The sequence below is a fragment of the Mya arenaria genome, chromosome 13 (genome assembly GCF_026914265.1).
Source record: "Mya arenaria isolate MELC-2E11 chromosome 13, ASM2691426v1".
Taxonomy (NCBI): domain Eukaryota; kingdom Metazoa; phylum Mollusca; class Bivalvia; order Myida; family Myidae; genus Mya; species Mya arenaria.
The window spans coordinates 59,297,728-59,305,021 of record NC_069134.1 but is presented as its reverse complement, the minus strand read 5'-3'; the positions used below and the strand labels follow the sequence as shown (position 1 = coordinate 59,305,021).

Here is a 7,294-nt window from a genome sequence, read left to right as displayed (position 1 = left end):
CACAGCCGGATCGACTGATTTGACATCTTTATTGTCTTGAAATGAGGTATATTTGCTAGATGTCTAGAAAACAGTGATATATATGATTGCTGTCAAAAGATCAGATAGTTTTTCCAATAAGATGGGGTGAATGCAAAAATGTTCTAAGTGTTGAATAAATTACACAGATTTAATAACATGTAATGCAAAACTTTGTATATAATTATACAAAAACATTGGCTCTGAAACATAACATAACATATCAAATAGTCTTTGTGTAAAGCTGCTCTCTCACAGCCGGATCGACTGATTTGACATCTTTATTGTCTTGAAATGAGGTATATTTGCTAGATGTCTAGAAAACAGTGATATATATGATTGCTGTCAAAAGATCAGATAGTTTTTCCAATAAGATGGGGTGAATGCAAAAATGTTCTAAGTGACATTAAATAAAGAAGCAGATAGAACCTTTTTGCTTTCACCCCCTTGAATTGATAATCGATGTTTTATGGCTACAAAAGTTACTTATAGACGCTTTAAGAAAATTAAAATTTTCAGCAGTTTTTCACACAATTGAGATCTGTTGTATTGTTTAATCTTAAATGAAGGATGCTTTTGTGACAAAACATGCAAAATAATGAAACAAGATAAGATCAACAATGACCCTAATTTGTGATGGTCAAGTTTCTGACACAAAGCGTAATAGTATTTACAGTTACATGCACAAATAATGATTTGCAATGCTAATAAGTTCTTGCTGAATTTTAGCAGGACCCTGTTACATATGTTTTGGACTGATATATCAATCACTAAATATCAATGGTATAAGGTTAAAGAATTAAAGAGTCATTGTGCAGAATAACCACTGTTTGCCATGACCATCACCTTTGACCAACAAACTTCAAAAACAATACTGGTCATGTTCTGGTCAAAGATAACCTACCATTAATCTTTCATGGTCTGAGGTCAACTTACAAAATGTATTTTCAAGTTATTTACAAAAATAAAATGTGTCTGTTTGCAAACATATGCTAGTGCATATATGCCCATTGTTTTTTTACAATAGTGGCAAAATACATATAAAATACATTTAAGGTCAATAAATCAATAACACAAAGCAGCCCAGTTTTTTTACATAACAGATTCTCTGCAAGCCAAGCTAAGGTAATTCCATCCAAAGAGCATGCAAACTGTCAACAGCCGGTTGAAGAGATTTTCCGGAGGAACAATCCTGGGGATTCATTCACTTCCTTCTGCCAGAGTAGAGACGTTTCAATCTGACAGCCTGCAATTTAAATGTACTCATTTGAAAACTGTTGATATTCACAATGACTTTTTTTTTTAAAAATCCATTAAGTGATGTTACATCAAATGTTGCCCATATACAATTAAATGCTCAAACAGACTATCATTTAACAGTAATTTTACAGGTATGAAGCTATGGCGTTTACAGCATTTAAAAAACAACACATTAATGAAACAAATGATATCATTTACTTTGTCTGTATGTAATTATTTATAAACTAACATGTTTTAAACAGGTTATTATTTTTAGTTTTAAATACAGAAATGTTGATGCTGAGGTCTTGGAAAGTTAATTCTTACACAAGGAAGAGGTGCAAAATGTATGCATCCATAGGCAGATGTCATTCTGTTGATGTTGTCATGGCTGCTACTGTGATCCTGGACTCAACGGCATGGTCAAGAGTTGATCCAAGCAGCAATATATCTGCCATCGCTGTGGAAGGCTCTGGATGAAGGACGGCAAAGCTCCATGACCAGATCCTAATAGCAAATTCAATTATAATTAATAGTATGAGATGCATTGTTTAATTAACATGTACATGCATAGGTATATAATTTAACTCTACATAATAATGCACCAGTCAATTGTAACCACGTCCCCCCCAGGCCCATGGGTATACCGGGGATGGCCTGGGAAATGCGCCATGTTTTACCTTCCAGGTGGCCCCGCAGTGCCGAGTGACTGCGGTGGTTTTGTCTTTCCGCCAAATACAGCGGGTAATGGGCCTTACCTAGAGTCCCTTGGGTGCTGGGGCATTTGGCGGGGGTTTCACGAGCAATTTGTTCCTGCAGGGTGAGGACTTTGCCCGAGCTTGGCTGGACCGAAAGTCAAAGTCCCCGCTATTCCTCGGACCTGGGGGGGGGGGGGGCGTGGTTACAATTGACTGGTGCATAATCAACACACATATCTGCCAACTTTCAAGAACCAGTTGACCAAACAGCATATGAGATGACTAGGGTACGAACTGACTAAGTCTAAGGTAAGAGTAGATCTACTCATAAAACGTCACACATTGATTTCTATCATTATACCCCCCAAAACAAAGTTTGGGGGGGGGGGGGGTATACTGGAATCGGGTTGTCCGTCTGTCTGTCTGTCCGTCTGTCCGTCCGTTTTTTTTTTGTCCGGGATTCATCTTTGTCGTTATTGAACAAATCTTTTTCAAACTTTCAGATATTAATGGCCATGATGTAAACTTGCGCCTCTGTGAAATTGGTACGGGTCACATGACCCTGACCAGAGTTATCTCCCCTTGATGTGTTAAAGTAGGCAAAATAAGCCCTGTCCGGGATTCATCTTTGTTATTATTCAACAAATCTTTATCAAACTTTCAGAAATTAATGGCCATGTTGTAAACTTTCGCCTCTGTGAATTTGGTACAGGTCACATGACCCTGACTGGAGTTATCTCCCCTTGATGTGTTAAAGTAGGCAAAATAAGCCCTGTCCGGGATTCATCTTTGTTATTATTCAACAAATCTTTATCAAACTTTCAGAAATTAATGGCCATGTTGTAAACTTTCGCCTCTGTGAATTTGGTACAGGTCACATGACCCTGACTGGAGTTATCTCCCCTTGTAGACAAAATTAGCTTTGTCCGGCCTAACTCCAGGGCAAACAACCTAGACATGGAGGGGTGGGGGGTATTCGTTAGCCTATGGCTTACAGTTCTAGTTTTTTTTATTTTCTATAATGTGTTCCGTGTGCAAACAGAAAATGTCAATTAGAAATATGCATCGAAAAGGCTTTTAAAGGAACCTGGTGAAATAGCCCCCCAAGTCAAATAGCCCCCACATGGAAAAAAATGGTCAAAATGCCCTCATTTTGGTCAAATAGCCCCCACTCCTTTTTTTATTTGTAATTATCTTTGAATGTAAGTTGTAATATTTTTTTAAGATATTTGAATGTAAGTTGTAATCTTTTTTGAAGATATTTGAATCATAATGAATGTATATTTGAAGGTAAGTAATAATAATTTAAGATATTTGAATTTATATTTGAAGGTAAGTAATAATAATTTAAGATATTTGAATTTATATTTGAAGGTAAGTAATAATAATTTAAGATATTTGAATTTATATTTGAAGGTAAGTAATAATAATTTAAGATATTTGAATTTATATTTGAAGGTAAGTAATAATAATTTAAGATATTTGAATTTATATTTGAAGGTAAGTAATAATAATTTAAGATATTTGAATTTATATTTGAAGGTAAGTAATAATAATTTAAGATATTTGAATTTATATTTGAAGGTAAGTAATAATATTATTCATTTCACGCGTTTCGTTAGTATAGCGTGAAATATTTGTCTTGGCGAAATGATAGTATTTTAATACAGTAGTGGTCAGTCTTGCACGAGGATTTCGTGCTATATTGGTATATTAGCGTGTAGAGTCATTCTACCAGTCGATTTCACTCAGTTCACTTCGTAACCTAAATTTTCACCTCAATATTTTTAGTGATTTTGTTTCACTGTTTTATATCCATATTGAAACCAGACAAATGAATGAGGTTCGACATTCATACTTTGTGGATCGACACTAGGCAAACGAACACAGGTTTCCAGAGTTAACCGTCTCTGGTTTTTCCTGGCCGGTCGGTTGCACTGCATAGGACTTTATTAGCCAGGGAATTTTATTGTGTTGTGCTCTACATAAATACATGTGCTCGTTTTATACTTACTTAACCTGGCTGCACTTCATCATCTAATAAACAACTCGTCTGGTATTGCACATTTGTGTTATTGTTTTTATGGTAAAAACGAAGTATAGCAAAGACTTTTAAGATATTTGTATTTATATTTGAAGGTAAGTTGTAATATTTTTAAGATATATTGCATTTACATAACTGCTAATCAAACACTAGCATTTGTTGATAATTAAAATGTTTTAGATTATAAAAAATAATTTGCACATATTAAAGACTTATTAATTAGAGAAGAAAGGGCATCTAAATTATCACATTGTGCAATAATCCTTTGAAGAAAGATTAAAGTGGGTTCACACTTAGTTTTATAACTGACTTCAAATAATTTAGTTTGCACAATATTAAAGTCGGTTCACACTTAGCTTAATAACTGACTTCAAATAATTTAGTTTGCACACCTTCTCTTTGATATTTTTAATTACAATTTAGATTTAGTTTGAAATTATTTATTGTAGAAATAAGTTTATTTTTTAAAGTGTATATTGGATTAATAATGTTTGTTGAGTCGTATTGACATTTTTTTAAGTGTATATTGGATTTTTCATTTTTATTAAGTCATATTTATTAATTGTGAGTGTTTGGTTTCAAAATGGATTATCCTTGTGTAGATTGTGAGAAGGAGGTGCGGCCTAGGCAGCATGGAGTGGAATGCGAGTAGTGCGGGAGATGGCACCAAAATTACAATATATACTGTGTTTCATGGCGATTAGTATGCAATTGTAAGTTGTTGTACACCTCTCTTAGCCTGTACCATAATACAATGTAAATAGTCACATATTGATACAATTCAAATGTTCAAATTAGGATATTTTGCTTGAAACCAAAGCAAGTTTATATTGAATTGATAAAAATAAAGATACTCCAACATGTTAGGCCGAATGGAACATTGTTTTCCAGGATGTAAATTGGAAAAAGATCTATGGATTGGTATTGAGTATTACAAGAGATACATACTGGGTGAGTACCTAAATCGGAACACTTTTGGCACTATTTTTGAAATATTTTTAGTTAGACTTGCACCACAACTACAAAATTTTCCATCAGCTTACTAGGATTCAAGACCAATTGGTTGATATAAATGGCATTTTTCAAGATACTACCAATCTGCATGAAAAGTACTTTATTATCCGCACAATCAAGGACTGCCTTTTTCGTCCCTGGAGTACCTAAATACGGAACAGTTTAATTTGTTTTTTATGTTTTCTTCTAAAATTATTGCACCATGTTCTTTTTAAAGTAAATTAATAATTGTTATTTCCAGTGTGTTTGTTGTTGTTTTTTGTCATTTTTGTGAGTAAAATTTGATGATTGCAGTAAAATACAGGCTGTACCAGTATGCTGTGATTGTGGCAAGCATGAAGTCTTTCAAGCACGTGCCATGTTTTGACATTTGAACATGAACAACTTTAAATGATAGCAGTATTTGAAATACTTACCGGATAATTGTTTTCTTTGGAACTTGTATCTAAGGCTAGCGTCTGTATTGATTAAACTCGTAAATAAACTGATCTTGATCGGAAAAAAAACACTTTTATAATGAGTGTTCCATAATTAGGTACTGTTCCGATTTCGAATGGAAATATGAAAATCTACGATCTGATTTCTTGTCAGCAATCTTATATCATTGTTTTGCAGATATTTACCCAAAAGTTTGCTCTTTCCAAGACAATTCTTATGCCTGATTTTCAGCTCTCTGATGGTTTACTTCCTCCCGAGTTTCCTCAGCTAGTTGCACATTTTCCGGATGTATTTGCTGGTCTCGATGCCTGCATCATAGAAGTATTTCAGTAACTAAGCATAGAAGAGGGACAAGCATTTTATATGTAGATATTTACGCTGTGTATTGATGATAGGAGCGTAACTTAAAGCTGCACTCTCACAGATATACCCTTTTTACAACATTTTTATTTTTCGTCTTGGAAAGGGCAATTTTTTTGCGTAAATATCTGCAAGCCCATGATAAAAGATTGCTGACAAAGATCAGATTGCAGATTTTCATATTTCCGTTCGAAAATTAATGTTTAATGGCTAACGGTTTAAGAAAAATGCATAAAACATCATTTTTTTTTAATTTAAATATTAAAATCTGAGATCTAATATTTTGTCAGCAGTCTTATATAAGTGGTTTCTATGGATTTTCGCAAAAAATGGCTCGTTTCAAGACAAAAAATAAAAAAAGTTGTCAAAACGTTCAATCTGTGAGAGTGCAGCTTTAAGGGTATACTGGCCTTAATTTCTTGAAATTTCTTAATAAGCTTAATTGGCTGAAAAAGCTTATTTTATTAATCAATGTTTAACTAAATAATCATGATTTTACTCAATAAAAAACTGTTATCGTGATTATTATATGAAAATTTCCTTTTAAAAACTACTATAAAACACAAAATATACCAAAACAAAACTAGTGAGCTAAGCTGTAAAAGGGGAGTTTTGAGAATTGGACTTTGTGCTATTTATGATATATATATAAACAGGAGAGCCTAAAATGTTCAATTCATATTTAGAATTGAGTTTACATGTATACTAATATATTTTAACTTGATACTGACAAAAAATTATGACAAAGATGACTCTTTCCTCTGTTTCCCGGGTAAAAATCATTACTGGAGTCCATTTTGAAAGGCCAACAGAAAGTACCCACAACCACCACCACAATAACTCAAACCCACAACCACGTTGGTGAGAGGCGGACAACTATACCTCTTCTCAACCAGTTATATCTATTATTGGATTGTTCATATAGTAAATTATACATAGTAGTTATGATTCAAAGCCACATAAAATAATAATGAATTAAAGTTGAAACCTCTGTTGAACCATCAGCACCAAGGGAATAAACATTCCAAAGAAGGCTCCAACGGCTAACAGCGCATCATCTCCTATCCCTTCTATCCACATGTTTCGGTTATTTCTGCCGGCCATCTACTATCTAGAAGTAATAGTGTACATTTATAGGTGTCAGGACATGATGGACCATGGACATAATGGACCAAACATAATGTACCATATTTGGGGACCATATTTGGGGACAATACGGACCATGATTTATAATGATTTATACTTACAGTTTGTTTTAACTTTATAACGTACCATATTTATGACATTGTTTGATGTTTAATATCTATTTATTATAGACTTATTTACTGGTCTCTATAATGAAATTTCACAGGAATTAATAACGGTCACATATTTAACATCGACCGTTTGGAATTTGACGGGAATTTTCACAGATAGTTGTAGATAGATAGATAGATTTATTTCAGTAAGGAATGCACATACATGGACATTTAAAATAAACAAC

The 7,294-nt window shown here is 33.6% G+C and overlaps 1 long non-coding RNA gene across 1 annotated transcript; it reads right to left on the bottom strand.

The window, feature by feature from the left end:
- Window positions 1-227: 227 nt before the first annotated feature.
- Window positions 228-6,989, bottom strand: LOC128213187 (uncharacterized). Its single transcript, XR_008257697.1, has 4 exons — window positions 6,800-6,989; window positions 5,637-5,759; window positions 1,585-1,764; window positions 228-1,264 (listed from the first exon to the last, which is right to left on the bottom strand). It is a non-coding gene; the product is annotated as an uncharacterized LOC128213187 (long non-coding RNA).
- Between the last annotated feature and the right edge of the window lie 305 nt (window positions 6,990-7,294).